The sequence below is a fragment of the Halichoerus grypus genome, chromosome 3, assembly GCF_964656455.1.
Source record: "Halichoerus grypus chromosome 3, mHalGry1.hap1.1, whole genome shotgun sequence".
In the NCBI taxonomy this organism is placed as follows: Eukaryota; Metazoa; Chordata; class Mammalia; order Carnivora; family Phocidae; genus Halichoerus; species Halichoerus grypus.
Window position 1 is genome coordinate 139,126,973 of NC_135714.1, and position 22,072 is coordinate 139,149,044.

General features: G+C 33.7%; 1 protein-coding gene across 4 annotated transcripts in view; it reads right to left on the reverse strand.

Annotated features, from left to right (window-relative positions):
- Window positions 1–19,754, reverse strand: part of FSTL5 (follistatin like 5) — a 725,252-nt gene extending 705,498 nt beyond the window's left edge. For 2 of the 4 annotated variants that reach the window (XM_078069389.1, XM_078069388.1), the window contains exon 1: window positions 19,030–19,754. The gene's annotated coding sequence lies outside the window, so the exon portion shown is untranslated. The remainder of the gene's footprint in view (window positions 1–19,029) is intronic. The other 2 variants (XM_036106567.2, XM_036106566.2) reach the window with 1 other exon arrangement.
- Window positions 19,755–22,072: the final 2,318 nt, after the last annotated feature.

The window sequence follows — 22,072 nt, forward strand, 5'->3', positions numbered from 1 at the left end:
ATTTTCTTTCCATTTTTCTTTTCTTACTCCAAGTGTTCCTTCATGGTTATTATAAGTTGTATATTTTTTGAGTACTTGAATCTTTAAACCATCATACACACTTTAAAAGACTAAGACATAGAATCTCAAATCCCAATAGCTAAGCTGACATTATACCTGACTTCTAAAACACACACACACACACACACACACACACACACACACACACACACACACACGGAGGAGCTTGCTTTTAAATTTCTAAGCAGAATTTTTCTAAAGCTTCCTGTTTTCTCTCATGATTACACAATTGGTGTGTGAACATTACTGTTCTCACAATATCTGCATATTTTAAAGTCGGAATTATTTACTGAGAAAATTCAAGACATTGAAACTACCAGGGTGATGACCCAGTTTTGGAGGTTCCATAATTATGTCTAAAACAGAACCTGCTGACAGAGTTCAAAGATTTAGTTATTGGATTTTGAATGCAACGGAATGCAGCGAAGAGCCTTCATTAGCCTCAGTGGAGGGAAAGGACTTGCCTAGTGACTGGTCTGCAGGAGATAAAGAAAACATATTCTAATGTGATCCAAAGTTAATGAACTTTCAAGCATGCACGAAAGGAACAAAATTCAGATGCACACATCAGTGATTTATATAGCTATAACTTAATTATTTGGGAGGAATTTCCATTTGTGTTATATGTTCTATTATCGATGTAACTCAATTGGATTGCCTTCTTATATTTGCATTTTAATGCACTAAGAGGATTTAATTTGAACTTTTCTCCCACAAGACTATTCCAAATGGAAATTTATTTCTACGTTACTATCTGAGCCGTATTCCATTCATTACAATCAAACATGTCAGAGTATACTATGTTACATACAATCGCTCAGACTGTGTGATTAGTGTGGAATCAAACTCAACTTAATTCTTTAATAACTTTGTCAGCTCTGGAAAATGACACCAATTCAAAGCTGTGCTTCATCATGATGAGGTTCTAAACATCAAGAACATCATGGTTATTTTGAAAATTTGATTAGACAAATATAATGATCAATAGGAAAAAAGTGAATACCTATTTCATCAAGGAACCAATACAGAAAAGCAAAAAGAACTAGGTAAAATCTGATATACTGTACACTTATTATTGTAATCTTGTTTGTTAACTTGTTATTTTTATAAATCTATTTTTTTTGTTTTGGAGTTTTCTTATAACAATGCTTATAAAAGTATATGTTTTAGAATGTGAAGTTAATTCTAAAGAGCAGATATCTACTCAGAATTATTGTTACAGTTTGTAAATTAAGAAGTGAGAATCCTCAAAAATTCCTTAAAAAACATAAATTTCTATATAATACAGTAACATTTTGAATAAACACTCATCTAGTACCAGTACACACACACTCACACACACACACAAGTACAAATCCATACAAACATGCATATTTACATTTATAGATAATTATACACATAAAATATTGGAATTTACTTTTTAACAAATAATGAAATGGAAGTATTGTAATTATCTCAACTTCTTAATGGGTTTTAAGAAGTGCAAATCAAAATACATATTTAGAAACATTTAGGGCAAAATGCTTATAGAATTTTGCCAGTAAGTATGACAGAAATAAAACTTTATTTTCAAAATCTCTCTAAAAATTCAAGTTTATAGGGGTTTTTATATAGTACTTAGAGTCTAGATTGCCTACGTTACACAACAAACAATTCCAAATCCCAGAAACCTATTTGTTTTTCAAAGTGAATGTTTGCCTGTGCCATATATCCATTGATAGCTGTCAGGAAAAAGTCTTTTTGTGGAATTACTAAAAAAGAAATGACCTGATGAAAAGCACCCCATCTTATGACACCCTCGTCTCAACCTGAGCATCGGGATATGCCCTTGCAAGGGAAGAATCAGGCACCAGCTCTTAAACACTGCCAGATAGGAGTCCTCCTGCTAGGTCTACTCCCTTTTCACTGGCCAAACAAGTCACATGACCACACCTAACTTCAAGAGGATAAGACAGTGTAATCTGTCTATATGCTCAAATAGTAAAGAGAATTTAAAAAGCTGGTGAGAAATAATAATTTCTACCATACTTCAAGATCTTTTTCTTTTTTAACAAAACTGAACCCCTAATGTGGAACTTGAACTCATGACCCCAAGATCAAGATTTGCATGCTCTACCAATTGAGCCAGCCTGGTGCCCCTTAGGCCCTTTTACACTGTAAAGCTTATAACATCCTAATGTGTATTATGATTCTTAAAGGCTGGTAATGAGACTATATTGAATTTCCTAAACTTTCTGAAAAAGTGATTTTTTTAAAAGATTCATTTATTTATTTGAGAGAGAGACAAGAGAGCAAGCATGGAGGGGAGGAGCAGAGGGAAAGGGAAACTCAAGCAGGGAGCCAGAAGTGGGGCTCGATCTCAGGATCCTGAGATCATGATCTGATCCAAAACCAAGATCTGGCTTAACTGACTGTGTCACCCAGGCACTCTTGAAAAAGTGATTTTTTTATGTGGGATATTTTTGCACTAAATTTCTATGAACATACACCGAAATAGTAGTTTATGCTGTATTTTAACTTAGAGATAAATAAACTAAAAATAAGGGCGCCTGGGTGGCTCAGTCGTTAAGCGTCTGCCTTCAGCTCAGGTCATGAACCCAGGGTCCTGGGATCGAGCCCCGCATCAGGCTCCCTGCTCAGCGGTGTCTGCTTCTCTCTCTCTCCCTCTGCCTGCCTCTCTGCCTACTTGTGCTCTCTATCAAAAAAATAAATAAAGGGGCGCCTGGGTGGCTCAGTCGTTAAGCGTCTGCCTTCGGCTCAGGTCATGATCCCGGGGTCCTGGGATTGAGCCCCTCATCGGGCTCCCTGCTCTGTGGGAAGCCTGCTTCTCCCTCTCCCACTCCCCCCTGCTTGTGTTCCCTCTCTCGCTGTGTCTCTCTCTGTCAAATAAATAAATAAAATCTTTAAAATAAATAAATAAATAAATAAATAAATAAATAAATAAAATCTTTAGAAAAAATAAACTAAAAATATGTCACAATTGCACTACAGTAATTAAAATTTTGATTCTTTTGTTACTGAAATACATCAAATTATAATAATTCCTTATTCACATAGCATGATAGTGAAGGAAATAATAATGATTTTCTGGAACTCAGACCTTAACCCATTAAGCACCCAATGTTATTTTCTTTCTTATACTCAAATGGGGATATCTATATATCTGTATCATCCCTATCTTTCTCTCTCTGTCTCTGTATCTCTATCTATCTATCTATCTATTATCTATCATCTATCTATCTATCATCAATGTATCTAAAGAATAGTTCCTCTTTAATTTAAGTAACTGTAAAGTTTTGGGGTGAATCTACTTTATTGGAAAAATCAAATATAGAATTTCGTTTCTAGAGTAAATTCCTTAATAATGATATTCTGTCATAATTTCTATGCTCCTTACAAAGAGGAGTAAAAAAATATGTTCGAATCAGTGATTTTCTATACACCATAAAATTACTAACTACCCATAAAATAAATCACTATATCTATAGATAAAATAGCCTTCTTTTCACATTATCTTAATGTCTAGCTCTTTTATAAGTTTTAGGTTTACAGAAGGTTGCAAAGATAGTACATATCCCATGCTAGATAGTAAACCATGTACCCAGCCAACACTTGATCCCCTATTGTAAACATCTTATGTTAGTATGATACATTTGTCACAGTTAATAAACCAATACAAATACATTACTGTTAACTAAAGTTAATAAAGTCTATACTTTATTCTGACTTCTTTACTTTCACCTAATGTCTTTTTCCTTTTCTAAGATTTCATTGAGTACATCACATTACATTTAGTTATTATGTTTCTGTAGACCCTTCTTAACTGTGATCTCACTAATTTTCTAATTTTCACTTTTTCAAAATTTTGGAAATATTCTTATCTGGCAATTAGTTTCTAAACTTACCTTTTAGGTCACTCCCCTCTCATTAACTTTAAATGTTGCTTTTCAAATATTACCAATCAAGTTCAACATCAAGAAGCATATCACATGAAGCTGTTTTCACAACAAGCAAAAACTGGATTTTAAAACTATGGTAGTTCTTTGATGCTTGGTTTTTCCAAGTGTGTCCTATAATAAAAGCTGTAAGATTTCTTTGTAGTACAGAATTATAAATTCACTCTACTGTTGTGAGAAAATACAAAATAGAGTGATAAATACAAATTGGATTCACATTTTTATGCATCATTTAAGTTAAAATTCTACTTGATATCAATTCACTATCCTTTCTCTGAAAAGGTTTTCTAGAAGAATTTTTTATTGTTTGCATTGTTTCCTTAGTTTGTCTATTTCTTATTCCTTTGTATTCACAAATTTAATGTTCTAACTATATAGACCACTTAGGTAAGTGACCGGTATTGGTACCTGTATGACTGACCCTCCCTCATTACCTAAATCACAATCTGACTTACCTAGAATATGGCAGATTACTGGTCAATATTTAGCTAAATTTGATATCTAAAACTGATACATATATACCTAAAAATTGAGACTATCAGAACTTTACCATATTAGATGAGTTTGTGAAAGATTATTCCATACTAGTTAACCAATCCTTCCCTCTAATAAACACAAGTCTCTCATTAAAAAATTCTCAGACACAATTCAAAATAAAGTGAGATAAAATGCACTATTAATATGTTTTAGTGTGACAGTTATGTGTCATACTAAATTTCTTTTATTTTATATCTCAAATTTGGAACTCTAGTGTGTTTTCAACTATATTTAGTTGATACCATTTTCAATTATATTTAGTATATGCATGATTCTAGTGGCTCATCAACTTTTAATACATCAACATAACACTCCATTGAAAATGTACTTATTGACATATTAGTAAGTATAAAAATTCCAAAGTATTTGAGGGTTTTAGAGGATATATTATATATAAATATATATGTAATATAAAAAAAAAGTAGAATACTACTTATTTCAAGGTAAACATGATTAGAGTATTCACTATCCATAATAAATCATTATGTATATAGTTCACCCTCCAAATCCCCATAGAGATAATCATTTTTATCTTAAACATGTAAAAATATTCCACAAGGTAGCGAAAAAAGTGATATGAAATTTCTTGAAATCTACGTGATTTAGTACCACACTTTGGCTTTCTGAGTCAGGCATTATTAACTTGCATGTCTAAAGGAATGACTACAAACCACTGTACAAACGAATACAACTTATATAATTTGAAATTCTAAGTGCTATAAGGATTACAAGGGGTAAACTCTTAAGAAGTACCACATGTATTACCGGGCCTGAAAAGTATATACATTAAAAAAAATGTTTGACAATACCAAAGTTTGTGTCAGGAAAAATACTGCAAATTCAAAACCAAAACCTTCTGTTTGTACCATTCACCATGTGACTACAGGTATGAGGCTCATAAATAGAGTTCTAGCATTTACAAGTTATTACAATAACAACTCTCCCCCAAAAATGAAATGTCTGAAAGTATCTTGTTCAGGATTATACACCAAAATCTGGAAGTGTGCAGTGACTGGAATGAAACCCATACACAGTCGAGTCTTAATCTCAATTAAAGTGAAATGGCTTAATCTTTGTGTTCTCATTATTAAATTAGATGATAATAAAGATTCTTCCCACTGAAAAGTCAATGTAGATTCAGTTAATTTTTCTATATGTTTTGTATACATTGGTATAGATACACATATATTTAATATCTATTAGAAAAATAAGATAATTTTTAAAAATATTTTTGTTCCTATAAAAACACCACTTTATGATTTTACTTAATTTGTAAGTCAGTTTCAGTATTATGTTTAGTCTGACATATTTCTAAGATAAAATATTTGAAATTTACTAGAAAGAGAAGTTCTGATATTCCATCATTTAGTGATAAGACTTGAATGAAAAACACAGATAAAAATGCATTAATAAAATTAGTTTTATTTTCCTCTAAATTAGGGAAAGTTTTAATTCACAGTGCTTTTGTTTTTGCAAAACTGTATAATTTCTTAATTAAAAAATAATGAATAATCGGGACTACATTGAATACTATGTCTTGGTTTGGAATCTTAGATATTCATGACATGAGTCACTTTGAAGAAATCTTGTGTACTTGAGAAACCCAAGTGCTTTCTAGAAAAATATGGTGGGCCCAATGTGTTTTTATTTAAGACTTTAAACATTGAAAAAAATCAGCTTGCATGAAAAATATGACACTAAAATTATAGAATTCTTAATATATAGTCATAGAGCACATAACATTTTCACTGTTAAATTAACAAAATCATAAGATGTAACACTATGACCAAATATCTCAAACATCACTAGCCTAAATCTATAGTAATCATTATAGAAAATAATGTAGCAATAGCCATTTCTAAACTTAAGTCTGATCAGGTGATTTTACCAAGTAACTCAACTTCTGGGGAAATTTTAAAATAACAATAAAAACTTTGAATGGATTTCAAATATACCTTTCAAAAGTTTGTAGATCACTCAACATTCATATAAAAACTGCATGCCAAACAATAATAACATATATATATTACTAAAATGCAAATTTAATATGATCTAAATAAATCACATGTTACTATTAAATTTAAATGTCCTACAGAAAATGGCAATTAATTCCAAAAAAATGTCATTATGAAAGGAAAGAATCTATTAACTTACCATTAGTCAGGACTGAATAATATTATCACACTGAAATTATGTTAAGAAGTTACTAGTAATAAAATTTGCCTTCCTTTTCAAGAATGCTGCTATGTAATAGCTCATTCTTACAGCATAGTAGGTTTTCAATTGAGCCTTTGGGATATATTTCATACTCTCTGATGTAGAGAAAAAAAATAAAATTTTATCTTGAAAAAGTATTTTAAAATAGCAAGTTTTATATTTTCAGCAAAACTCTGGAAAATCATGGAGCAAGTCCCAATCAAAAACGTGAGAGTTGCTACTTTCAAATTTATGAAATATATAAATATGGGACCTGGTTTTCAGTATGAAGTTGCTAAATGAAAACATCAGGTCGCCTTAGGAGTTTCTGAGGATGGATGTCCTCTAACTTCGTGCCAGTTTTTGAAAGTTTAGAAGGATGCTACCACAGGTCCTGGATAGAACACAAACCTATGTTTAAGTCCAGTGTATTTAAGCTAACCAGTAACAGTTTAAGATAGGGCCCAACTTATTCTTAAGACTATCACAGATTTAATTTAAGCCAACTAATGCTTTATAGAAGTCCTTTGAATACTAGGCATCTAGTTTTCATGTTCTCTTCTCTGGATCAAGAACCCTGCGCTAAGATCTAAAAACCGGGGCAGGAAAGCCTTGCTATCACAGAGTGGGGTCTTCATAGTGTTCCAACAACTTATAAATCAAACCTGTTTACCTTCTGTAACAAATAGGACCAAAAAACAAAACAAAAAAAAACACAAAAAACAAATAGGGAGAAATGGTGAAGCTTCTTTAAGTGTTTAAATAACCACAAATCTCATCATTTCAAAAAGACTATGTTGCAAGTAAAAATATCTTTATTTCCTATATATGAAAAGGACAATTTTTGAGGGAAAGCATAGTGACATAAGAAAGCTAGTATCAAAATATCCTTAATGCCTTCTTGAGTTCCCTCTACTGATTTTTAGATAGTTGTGAACCTGATCGAGATGTTTAGCAAAACATATATAATTATCAAGATGTCCAGTCCAGTGCTGGCATCGAGAGCTGTTTCCACAGCTGGGCACAGAATTCTACTCCAGACAGTATCAATTAAATCACACTACTTGTGCACAGACAGGAAAACAAACTCAATCAAAGACTTTCCCCATCCTCAGGCCTCAGGAAATGAGAACTAGGACACTTGCCCAAAGAAAATAAACAGTCATAGAGGGCATTTATTTGAAATATTTGTTGTCATTAATTGGAAATATGTAGACTTAAAAGGCAAAACATTTCTAGAAATTTTTCTCTTCATTTTTTAAAATTTTTTAGCTTAATTAATTATGACTTCATAAGAAATCTCACCAAAGGAAGTAATTCAGGCAAAGCATTGCCACAATTTGTGCAAGTTCTTTCAAGTTTTACTTTTTTTGTAAATGCACTAACTTTTGAGATCCTGCCAAAGGATTGAGATGTTGTGCATCTAATTGTTGCATTTATTTCATAAAGTTGTGGATGTACTTATTTATTTATTTATTTAATTTTTTAAAAGATTTTATTTATTTATTTGACAGAGAGATAGCGAGAGCAGGAACACAAGCAAGGGGGAGTGGGAGAGGGAGAAGCCGGCTTCCCGCCGAGCAGGGATCCCGACGCGGGGCTCGATCCCAGGACCCTGGGATCATGACCTGAGCCGAAGGCAGATGCTTATCGACTGAGGCACCCAGGTGCCCCGTAGATGTATTTATATCACATTTATTTTATTTTGCTTTTTCCTTACATGGTCCCATGATGTCACACTTTTTAATAAATGCTGTGGTTTCTCAAGCATGTGCACAAATCCAAAAGGCATGCTAAGCATTTCTCTTTCCCTAATAATGCCATAGTGTCTAGGATAATGAATCACTTGACATAAACACCAGCTCACTGGATCATTGCCTCAAAGGAACATAGACTTTAGAGCACTTAAGTTTTCTATGAAAGAATGTGAAGTTCTGAACAAATAAACTGTACAATGCACAAAGAGCACAAATTAGTTTTCAGAAATTAGCTTTAAGTCCCAGAATTTAGTTGCAATATCTGCTCTGTATAGTGTAGTTAAAAGTGGAAAAGAAATTAATCTAAATAACACATTTCAAATATATTGCAGTACCAAGCAAAGAAGGCTGCTAATTTTCACTAACAAGAAAAATCACAAATAAAACTAATCATTTTCATCATTATGGGAGCCTTTTGGATTTTGTCAATAATTTGACATTCAAGAATGAAAGAGATATGCTAAAGGACACATATAAATGGCCAACAGGTACATGAAAAGTTGTTCAACATCACTAATCATCATGGAAATGCAGATTGAAACCACTATGAGCTATCACCTCACACCTGTTAGGAAAAGAAAGAAAGAAAGAAAAAAGAAAAAAACAAAGAACCAAAAACCCTGTGCATTGTTGGCAGATATGTAAAATGGTACAGGCGCTGTGGAAAACAGTATGGATATTCCTTAAAAGTTAAAAATAGAATTATCTTATGATCCACTGATCCAACTCTTTGTGGCTATTTATCCAAAAAATTGAAAGCAGGATCTTAAAGAGATATTTGCATCTGCACATTCATTGCAGCATTATTCACAATATCCATAAGTAATGTCAGTTTATCAGAAACTACTTAATGGGTACCACAGAATGCCAGAGTTAGCACCCAATATAACCCCTACCTTAGATAACACTTTTATTCCTTAATAATCCTTTACCTGTTTTACTTTTGATCATGACACTTATCAATAACAGACATGATCTTCTGTCTATATTAGTTTGCTTATTGTCTGCCTTTCCACAGAAAGAGTAGGGTGGGAACTTTATCTCCATCATTCTCCTCAATCCCCAGCACCCAAAAGGGCACCTGAAACACAGTAGGCACTTAATCAATATTTATTGAAATAATTATTTTATATTAAATATGATCTTAGTGTTTTTAAGAAAATTATTGTTTATTAAAATTAAAATTTTAATTTGTATACTAGTTAATTTTCTTTGGCTTTTGTCAAGATAAAATTACCATAATTGTATGTAAACTATAAAAGATGTAAGTGCAAAAAATTTTTTTTGTATAATAAATGTAAGTAAAAGTAATTACCTAAATATTTACCAATCTTTAGACCAAATAAACAAGACCAAATTATTAGTATCATAAATGTGATATTCTTTGGAAGATGACATTCTTTTAAAATGTAAAGTTTTTCTTTCAAAGTAAATATAAATAAATTTGTTACATTTTTCTTAAATAACAAATGTAAATATCATTTTCACTTTCTATAAATTTCTATATCATCTGTAAAGCATAATATTAAATATAAATCTCTGATTTGCATGGAAAGACTCTATGTTGCATGAAATAAGATAATAATAATAAACCCTTTGTGTGGTTTTCAATTCGTCGAAGACCAAAGACAAAAAAATAAATAAAAACAGAATAGATTAACAAAATCTAAAATCTAAAAACATTAACCAATCCATGAGCATAAATTACATGTACAAAACACTACATAATAGAAGCAAACATGAAGAAGAATAAACTTCAATGAGGATTATATAATAAAATAAGTATATGAAGTAATTTTAAACCACAAAGTTTTGCACACATGGAAGGAATTCCTAGGGTTCTTCCTTTAAAAAGAGCTTAAGATTCCTGAGGAAGAACAACCTAAAACACATTAAAAAATCCAAAAGCTACATCAGACTGTTCACTGCATAGTTCTGGTCATAAATGCTGGAGATTAGTGGCACAACGGCAATGCAGAAAGATTCTAAGGTTCAAGCAGAACTTGAGTCAGGTATGGTAGGCAGAATTCTTACATGAATCTCAATGACCTATACTCTTGTATAATCCCCTCACCTTGTGTGTAGGCAGAACCTTCAACTTGCTTTTGAGCAATAGAATATGACAAAGGTGATATAGTGTTCTTGTGGTTACGTTACATTATATGGAAGGGAGGAGGGCTTTTTTAAGACATAATTAAGGTTCCAAGTCAGTTGACCTTATGTTATCAAAAAGGAGAATATTCTAGCTGGACCTGACCTAATGAGGTGGGCCCTTTAAAAGCAGATTTACAGATCAGAAACTGAAGGAAACAGTGAAATTCTTATCTGGCCTTGAAGAAACAAACTTTCATGAGTTCTGAGCTGAAAAAAAAGAAAAAGAAGAAGAAAGAAAGAAAAAGAAAGAAAGAAAGAAAGAAAGAAAGAAAAGAAAGAAAGAAGAAAAAGAAAGAAAGAAAGAAGAAAGAAAGAAAGAAGAAAGAAAAAAGAAAAAGAAAGAAGAAAGAAGAAGAAAAAGAAAGAAGAAAGAAAGAAAGAAGAAGAAGAAAAAGAAAGAAAGAAAGAAGAAGAAAAAGAAAGAAAGAAAGAACGAAAGAAAGAAAAGAAAGAAAAAAAGAGGAAAGAAAAAGAAAAAAAATCTTGCCAACAGCGAGAGATCTTGGAGGAGGAAGCTGGGTCTCAAATAAGGGCCCAGTCCTGGCTGAAACCTTGATGTGAGATTCTGAGCAGAGGACCCAGCTAGTCTGTACCCAGACTTGTGACTCATGGAAACTATGAGATAATAAATATTCAAACCACTGAGGTTTTCTATTTTATACAACAATAGAAAACAAATACATACATGTGAAAAAAATACATATCTTGATGATATCCAGGGTGACGGTGACATGACATTAATTGCAACAAAAACTGGAGCCTCTGAAAAGCACATATGATCACAATGTGCTCTTATGAAAAACTTGGCTGGAAATAGAGGAGTGAGATGTAGGTGGAGATTCTTGAACATGCAACAGTCCACACAGGACATTGGTTTCATATAGAGGGAAGAAATCATACTTTATATTTTGATCCATCTCTGTTCTACGTATGTGCATCACACACATGAGAAAATTGAAAATCAGATTGATTACTTGCAGGCTATAGAACCAATAACAACAACAAGTAGAGAATTTCAACTTAATATAGTAAAAATTAGAGATCCACTGATGATTTCTAAAGAACACAGTGACATTTAAAAGCTTACTTTAACTGAGAGGAATCTAGAAGAGGTATGACGTCTGTATCATCAGAGCATAATGATGATGATCATGTAGCTGGTTTCAGACAGAGCTTGGTCTGAGTCCCAATTCTGTAGGCAATGTAACTCTTTTTTTTTTTTTTTTAAAGATTTATTTATTTATTTGAGAGAGAGAGAATGAGAGAGAGCACATGAGAGGGGGGAGGGTCAGAGGGAGAAGCAGACTCCCCGCCGAGCAGGGAGCCCGATGCGGGACTCGATCCTGGGACTCCAGGATCATGACCTGAGCCAAAGGCAGTCGCTTAACCAACTGAGCCACCCAGGCGCCCTAGGCAATGTAACTCTTTAAGCTTTGGTCTTTCATTATCTACCTCTAAGGTGTTGTGCATATAGAATGTAATGATGCTTGAAAATACTTAACATATTGTATGACATACTATGAATTACCAAAAAAATTTACTTGCTATTAATGTCATTAGTTATTATCACTGCAGGAAGAAACAAGAATCAGGGAGATCAATGCAAAGAGTGTCAAAATAATTCCGACTGAAATGGGATAGTGTGGGTCAAGGCAAAAGTGATAAGATGAGGCAACAGAAAATAGGAATTAGATAAAGCTATATTACAAAGGGAAGAATGTCAAAACTTGGGGAGTCACTGCATATAGTATAGTAAAAATGATGTAAGTTTAAAACATCTATGCATTTTTCAGACCTAGGTGAATAGAAAAGTGTGTCATTAACCAACAGGCAAAAAAAATTAAGATGGGGGACCATGTTAGGAATGAGATGATGAGCCCATGGAGTTTGAGCTGTCACCATGAAATCAGAGTTAAAATGTCCAGCAAACCTTTGTAAATACATTAATGGAGTTAAATCTGGGCCACAGTTATATATTTGGAATATATCTGTGAAGAGAGAATAATTGTAGCTGTTGGAGTGAACAGACTTCCTGCAGGGCTCCACAGAGAATGAGGAACAGTGAGTCAAATGAATAGTATACAAAATGGTGCAGAAATGTCAAGATTAAAAATTTTTATACCAGGCTTCATTTCAAAAGTAAAACACTGATATTGCTAACCAATATGCAAAATATTTAATAAAAGCCCTATCATCTTTCACGTTTAAGTTAACTTCGTCTATAAATCAAACTTTTCTATCTCCTTTGAGATCCATTTAATAAGGACAATCCAAAGCTTGGATAATGAGGACTCACTAGGGAATCTGATGCAACTCTGTGGCTCACCTGGGAAGTGTGTTATAATTACTGCCAGCAGTACTCACCTCTTCTACTCAGTGAGCTTAATTCTATACGAAAACAAAGAGCATCAACTAGTGGTCAATATTTCCCTCTGTACCTCAAATAGAATAAAAAACAATAAATGAAGTATTTAATGTTTCCTAAGTGTTCAAGAGCCCACTTTAGACTACCTCTTTTTGTATTGTGCTTCAAAACTACTAATTTTATTTTGATTACTTTATTTCATCTCACAGACCATTTGAAATATTAGTAGCTAACTAGTCTGAAGGTTTAAATAGGACTAGCAGTTGATAACACAAGTGGTAATTCCTTAAACTGGGCTGAAGTTCAAGATGTATTTGTATTTGATATTCAGTAGGACTTTTTTGTGGGGAGGGGAACCTAGAACTCTTAGGACACATTAACTACTCTATTCTACTGTTCTTATTCTATTTAACATAGAAAGGGAAATATTGTCTGTTCCTACTGTTATTAATGGTCTATGAGATTAAATAATGTAGCTTCTTTCTAATATTAAATACAAAGGAAAAACCTCTTAAACCCTTTGGTATTGTGCATTCTAAAGTGTGAATACTAAAGAATAAATGCCATAAAATCATTTCCATATAACTTAATAATTAAGGGAAAGACTTGGGGAAAGAGGGTAAAGGAGGATTTGAATTTAGTAAAGAAAATCTCACAGAAAATGCATAGTTTTAAATAAGACACACCCAGTCAAATATTTGACCTAAACAGAGGTGCTGGAAGTGCACAATGCAGCTGCAAGAGGGGTGAGTTGGGTATGACTGTCTAATCCACCTATTCCTAGTTGTGTGATCACAGGCTGGAGAGGTGTACAACTTTGATCTGAGTGTCTACTTTCTCATATCTCAAATGAGGACAATATGAATTTTTCACAGTTATACAAAGGTTAGACTTAATGTAAATAAAATGGCCTAATATGAGTAAAATATGAATGTACATATATATGAATAAAATATATGTACATGTATTAACACTTTGAATGGTATCTCTTTCTGTCTTCTTCTTCTTGTATAAGCAAGGCTCCAGGCTCAAAAACTTTATGCTCTAGTATCAATAGGTAGTTTACTGTGAGACAGCAAATGTGTTTAGTAGCAGCAAATCATTCTCTTTCTTTCTTTGGAAAGATGAATGGGACCCCCTCCTTAATCTTAATGAGGCAGGTCAGAGTCTGGTTGATGTCAGGATCACAGCAATTACTGTAGTTTTGAGAAAAAGGGGAACATATCTACAGAGTACATGGGGGCATTTGCCACTTCACGTTAGTAAAAAATCTTTACTTTGAGGGTTTTAGAAATTATAATAAATAAAGCCTTGATGGTCATTAGAACACTACCTAATGTGTTTTGTGGAAGTGTCCGATCACGAAAGGCAAATTATTTCCATTTCATCATCATCTTTGGGGAACATGGTTCAGGCTTACATGTTTTAATTGCTACTGTATGTATGTCTTAATTGGTACCTTAGTGCTACTTACACAGAAAAAATATATCACTAAAGTAAGTTTCTCTTAACTGTCAATTACAATGGATATATTTAAATAAAACGGAACTAGAAAAGTATTTTCAAATTTTTGCATTGTGTTTTAGAATTGCTAGCAGTGCTATGAACCAGTTATGAGTTGGAATAATATTCTCTGTATTGACATGCAAATGAACTCACTAAGCAACTACTTTGCTTTAGAGATTTACATAATTTGATACCAAAAGCCACATTAAATTAATATTAATTACTTGGTTTTAAAGCAAGAAAGTTCAGAGTTAAGCTGCTCTTCTTCCCACATTTTACCACATCTATGCATGAAAACACTGATCTACAAAGAATCAAAATAGCTTAGGTATAGGGATATCCAGGCTATATCCCTTAGAAGTGCATGGCTTATAACCCAAAAATGTATATGAAGTCAACCTGATGTATCTCTTTTAGAGATAGAAACTTTCAAATCCTTTATCAGCACTCATTTTTTCAGAATCAACATGGTACTATAAACTCTTCATTATGTACAAATCCATTCTGCTGCTTATTCCTGGCAAATTTTCATTTCCAATTGTCCCTTCCCTTGCCAATCACAGCATGAGAGCTTATGAATGACATTTTCATGGCAAAAAGTTGGTGTGTGCTTAAGCATAACAGCCTAAATAAAAATAACAATAACAAAAAGACACATTTGCCACTAAAATTTATATTGTATTATAGCTTGTTATGTAAATTATTTTTGTATTAAGTAGCATTTCTTGAACTTGCATGTTCAAGATCATTCCCACTGCATGTTTATGGTAGAGTATAATATACCAAGAAATATATATGTATACAGACACACACACACACACACGATGTACACACATACACACTCATTATATCATGCACTTTACTATTGTTTAATTCTTTCTCTTTAAAAATACCCATATTAAGACTCATTGGAATTCTGAGTTTGTCAAAAATACTATCTCATCTATTTTAATAATATTAACTTCCTCAGTACTAAGGTGATTAAAGCACAAAGGGACCAATTGTTTTGTTGTGTGGTGTGGTGACCAATTTAATGGGAAAATTAGGATTTTCCACAAGGGACCCTACAGTTCACCTTAACTAGACTATACCCAAAGGACACTGGAGGTGTTGAAGCAGAAGGTGATTAAGTCTGTTTGGTAAGATAATTGGTCACATGGCTTACAATAATGTTAACAACAGGAAATACTTTTTCTGGCCTATTAGTTCACAAGAGTCTTTAGAACTTTATCATACATTAAGTAATATGTGAGTTAGTATGGGGATTTGGGGCAGAACTAATAGAAACATATTATTGAAGGTGTTTTGGTCTCATTGATAAATGAGAATTAAGCATGAAGAATGGCTATTATTCAAAGAAAATTCTCAATAAACTATAACTTGCATAATCTCTTAAGTATAATTTTAAAAGTTACTTTTAAAAAGTCAATTCACTAAAAATTTTTAGCATATTTCCAGTTTATTATTACTTTCTTTAATTCTCTATTGTACATGTTAGTAAATAGATTTTTTTAAAAAGCAATGTATAGCCTTGATAATAGAAAGCCCAATTGTTTCATCTTTATCTTAAATATCACCTAGCATGCATAGTTATTCATCTATCTATAAGAAAAAAAGACATCTATCCAGGAATATCATTTTTAAAGTTTTGACTAGATCAATGTGCTTTAAGAAACTGAGACACAATTAAGAAAAACAACTTGAACATGTCATGTGACATACAATTACATTATTTCAATAATTTTTCTATACACTTGGTATAACATCATCTTGAGGTAAAAAGTGCTGCATATATATCTTGTAGTACCTATGCAATGAAATGAATTCATGCTGTAGCAGGTTATCTATTGTTGTGGTATTGAATATTTCTTTGAATTTCACATGGACAAGTTGTAACTCCAAAATATGGTCATTTTTTTGTGCAGCAAAAAAATTCGAAGGGTCACCACATTTGAATATCTTTAATAGGTGTCTTCAAAGTTGGCAATTTTATTTGTTTACAGTACAAATCGTATTCTGTATCCAAATAGTATCCCCTATGTGCTAATTTCGGGCTTATCATGGTCATCTAATTATCTAATTTTACCTTACCTCAGAACTAAGATATAAAAGCTAATATGTAAAAAAAAAATCAGGAAAAATGTTTCTAATATTTTAAATTTGCAATCTCATTGAATCTACCTTACTAGTTTCACGATTGCCAATAACACACTTTGATTTTAGTGTTTAACCATCTCACTGTGACAACACTAAACTTAATCTGAAAGAATTTCAGATACTGGTAGTTCAGGGGAACTGTTCATACTCAAACGAAGATATACATCTTGGAAAACTTTATGAAAACAGAAGTCAGTGAGATACTGAAATACATTTAGGTGAGCATAGTGTTTACTTCTGTTCTTGCCTTTCCAGTAAGTTATAAAATTAAAATATATTGATGTTGCAATAAAGAAAAGAAAACTGAAATTAAAAGAAGCCATAATTCTGTTTGAAATTCCATAGTCTGAGTGCTTATACCCATATAATTAGTTTTATTTTATTTTATTTTTTTTAAAGATTTTATTTATTTATTTGACAGAGAGAGACACAGCGAGAGAGGGAACACAAGCAGGGGGAGTAGGAGAGGGAGAAGCAGGCTTCCCGCCGAGCAGAGAGCCCGATGCAGGGCTCGAACCCAGGACCCTGGGATCATGACCTGACCTGAAGGCAGACCTTTAATGACTGAGCCACCCAGGTGCCCCACCCATATAATTAGTTTTACAAAAAGAAAATTTCAAAATGTATAGAAGAAAATAATTATTCTAAATTAATTTACAGGAGGCTATCTGGTAAGAGTTTCATGGCCCAGTGTTTCATATATCCTCCTTTGCTTCTCTACCCATTCAGTCTTTAAAAAATTTGTATCAATATTTAATGTAAGATTACATGACTGACAGGAATCCTACAAAGAACAATCTGCTTAGGGTAAAACATGGGAACAACTTAAGGGGATTTACATTTAGCCTCTAGTGTTTGCAATAATATTCATTTCTTGTAACAATCACTGTCATGTAGGACTGTGCCGTAAATAAAATGAAAAATCTCTATGCAGAGGAATTATTTTAAATCATAAACTTTAAAGCTAAAGTTCATACTTGTTAAGTGTAATGCAACTAGGGCAGAAATTTTTATAATTTAAAATATACAAATACATAAACTTAACTTAGTGTACTCGAGTTGCTGAAAAACATAGCCCTAGTCAGTTGAATGATACTTATAAGTCTGAAACAGCTTATATTTTACATGTTCCTATTAAGATAGGATGTCTAGTTGCAACCTAAACTCTCTCCCTGGAATGTAAACCCTCCCCTCAATATTTTTCCAGCCATCATTTATCCTTAATCTAATGTCACTAAATGACATAAATGAAAATTAATAATTCTATTTATCAGACAAACATCATGCCTGTCAAATAAAGTCATGAATAGTAATAAGAAATACACAGAGCACCAGTTAACTTTTATCATTTAATAATTGTTCACTATGAGAAGTACTGTTCAGTGGTTTTTTTGTACTTAATTCTTTCTTCATACACTCAAAACACAGTGCCAATTGACAAAAGGAACATAGCTTCAAAAGAAAATCTCCTAAGTAGAGAAAAGCTCTCTGTTAAACATGCAAGAGGTTAAACATTGCTGAAATAGCGAGACATTTTCTCAGCCCACGCTTCCCAGTTCCATTCAATTACCAACAGCAGTAGCGACTATAATACAAGCTAATACTGTATTATTAAATCAGAGCTTCCCATTTACATCCACCTCTAACCTGAGGGGGTGGGGAGGGGATGACATTTGCTAGTCAATAACAGAACAAACAGCCCCCAACTTGGAAATACACATGACCTTGGGGTGTAGAATTCTCAGAGACTGAGTTTCACAAGTTTTATTTGGATCTACTGCATAACAACACATCTAAATGAACCCAACATGGTATAAATGCTCTTATCCCTACCACCTCCCCTCCAAAAATGTTGAGAGAGCTCTGCACTTTGCAGTCTATGTTATAGATATCAGAGGTAATATTGATTAATCAGAGATTAGTCCACTCAAATATTTTTTTAGGATTGCATTTGTTTTAAACAACTTGTTGGTTGATTTATTTAATGTAATTTACTAACATATTTGGGGGCTTGCATTGAATGGTTCTTGTTTCTTGAGCCATGCTGGAAGTGTTGCTCTACAAATATTTATATTTATAAAGCAGGATATAACCTGATGACATTAACTTCACACATACACACACACACAAAACCCTCAACTTCCCCTCTAGAATTCAGTGCTTAATCACCAATTGGTGTTCTTGTAATAATAACAATAGTAGTAATTATTAAAATAATTATTGCAATCATTGCCAAAAGTCCTGTTTCAAATTATAAAAATCACAACTAGCTTTTAAATTTTTGTATGGCACTCTGCATTCCTCCCCCATTTGTAATAATTTATAATATTATTTTTCTTACCTTATTTTAAGAGTCAAAAAAGTCTCCCAGAAAGATTCCTAAACGGTGTGGATATATAAATCACAATAATAGTAATAGTTAAAAACCTAAAAGATCATTTCAGCTGGGAAAAGAGGAAAATAGTTTGGTCTAAAACTATAGAAATCTCCAAAGTCACGCTTGAATGGGCGCCCAGGTGGCAAACAGAGGACTCTCTCCCACGTCCGATACCACACTCCTTTGTCAAGTTGATATGGTCCTGCTGGTGAAGCGGGTCCCGCAGGGCACAGAGAGTGCAAGAGGGCGTTGCCTCGAGGTGCTAGAGCAACCCGTCCGCTCGCGTCCCAGGTTCAGCACCGACAGCACAGTGGACAGTACCAGCTCCTCTCACCTCCAGTTTGTCTCAGTCACTGAACCAGGCTGATTCTCGCGCCTCCTCCCACAGCAAAAGCTGCTGCCACTCAACCCGAGCGTGCCCCGCCCATCATCTGACGTAACTATTTTGCATATCAACTCCCTGAGAGGTGCGGGGCCGCCCCTTTGACTGGGCTTCTGCTAGGGTCAGCTGAGGCAATCGAGGCGACAAAATCCAGGCTATTGACCAACGTGGGCTTCACTGGACTTCACAATCCGTGCGCAACCGGTCCTGAAGAAACTAAATGCTTTTGGCGTCGCCTGAGCCTTTTCCTTCGCTGGGACTGCCGTTTCTGTGCGCTCTAAAGATCGCTGCTGGCACAGCTCTGGCAGAAAGAAGGGGCGGAGGGTGGGGGCAGTGGAGCACTGAGAGGCTGGGGAGGCGGGTGGAGAAGGGACTGGGGAATAGAATGTGTTCATCCAACCACTCCAAAAAAAATCCCCGCTCCTTTTGATCTTCCTGGCCAAACTTTCCTCCGGCTCCCTACCATTTGTTTACTGGAAAGGATGGGTTTGGTGTTCCGTTCCCTTTTCTCGGTTCGTGGAGCTGCTAGAGGGAGTCGCTGCAGCAGAAACTTGTCCTGGAGAAAAAAAAAAAAAAAAAAAAAAAAATTGCTCTGAGCGCTGGGAGAAGATGTGAAAGCTGGCAGTGCTTATCGTCATTCGTAAACAGATTTTTTTTTCTTTATTTTTTATGTGAATGCTGTATAGTATATATCAAGAATTCAGGTGTTCTTATAAAATTTACGGAATCTTCCTTCTTCATTCTTATGATTTAAATACACCGTCAAGCTCTGTGAAGTTGGAGATTCCAGGGTTAAAAAAAATCATTTAATAATGAAAAAAAGTGAAAGTTCTCAGCTTCAACTTCCACTGCCAAAATTCTGAAGGTTATGTAATATTTATTATGTCTAATATATCAATTGTTCTATGAAAGATGGGGTATGCTGGAAGCATTTCATAGCCTTTAGCAATCCCCTCAGTATATGTGATGTTTCTTGTTCCAGTGAGGCTCTGAGGGCCTTGACAGCAAGAAAAAGGGGGGCTGCCATGCCAGATTCCTGACTGCTTAAGCTTGTAAACAAACACTTTTAGTGAACTGAAGCAATCAATCATCTAGAAAGGTCATTATTCACATCCTGTCCACATGTCCCACCTACAGCCATCAGGACTTACTTGTACAAAGAAATGGGCAACTAAAATTAAGCCCAAATTTTCTTAAGTTGGATAAAAATATTTTCATAAAGTTATTTATTCAAGAAATGTCATAGCAATCAATACATTGTTTTCCATCAAAATACATACATCCTGATAGTCCCAGAGTCAAATATAGTTCTGTACTGTATCTGCTCATGAGTGTTTTAAGGGACTTTGATGAAATTAGTACACTTGTTTATTTTCCTATCAAGAAACATAATTAATAAATTTGATTTTCTGCAGTATTTAAGAAATTATTTGAGGAAGCACATTTATTTTGTGGGCATACGTACCCAAATACTTTCTTGAAAGTTAGTTAGCAAAATTGAGAAAAAAACATGGTAATTTTGCTTCTGAGGGAAGTTTTTTCTCCTTTGCATCCACATAAACTTTCCTTTCCAGCTTTATTAAAGAATTTGTCAATTCCTTTCCTAAATATTCAGTTCCCTGGGAGTATCCCCCAACATATCTAGATCATAATGCCTGCATTCCAGGTAATCTGCAATATTTATTTTCTGACAGCTATTGATTCTATATAAATATATAAATGATTAGTGCAATGCCTTTTTGCACTGCTCATTACATACACACACACACACACACACACACACACACACACACACACACACATTCCCAAACTGCTTCAGTTCCCAAAGTGATTTTATAATGGTTTCAGACACCATGGTAGGGCATAAAAGATGACATTTAGGGGCAGATGCGCATTCTACAATTACAATTACAGTGAAGCCAACTGAATATCCTGTACTTAGGCTGATCAAAGCACACATGTCATGCTTCTTTTAGAAATGTCACATGGCATATTTTGGTCTGCTTCATGCCAACATGCCAAAATGGCAGGGAAGATTTAAAAGTTCACTGTGAAAATATATAGAGTGCATTATAAAAATTCTTATAAAATTCCACTAAAGCCTGTGTCATATGCTGTTTAATAGACACTATTTTTCAGTTCACTTCAGTGATCATATTGTTTGGGGCTATGAATTAAATTAAGGCAGGCATAGTATTATTCAAAAGCCTAGGGGGATAAAACTGGAAAGCAAATATGTTTCAAATGTTTCAAATTAAAAAAAAAAAAAGAAGAAGAAAGAAAGAAACCATTTTCTCACTGTGTCCAGAGGGGTTGGAGGGAGAGAGAGAGGAGGAAAAAAAAAGAAAGAAAGAAAGAAAGAAATAGAACTGCGAGGACTGAACACTCCTAAGAGATTCTAGGTTTTGTTCTGTCCTAAATTAGCTGTGTGACCAAGATCAAGTTATTTAAACTGCTACATCACACTCATCATTTGTAAAATTTGAGGACTTTATTGTACTAAATTGTCTCTAAATTTCCTTATATATCTGTCATCCTGTGATTCTACAGTAGAATTTTAAAACTTCATAAATTTCTATATTATAGTGATATTGTGATAGGATTCAAGATCTTAAGAACTTTCCC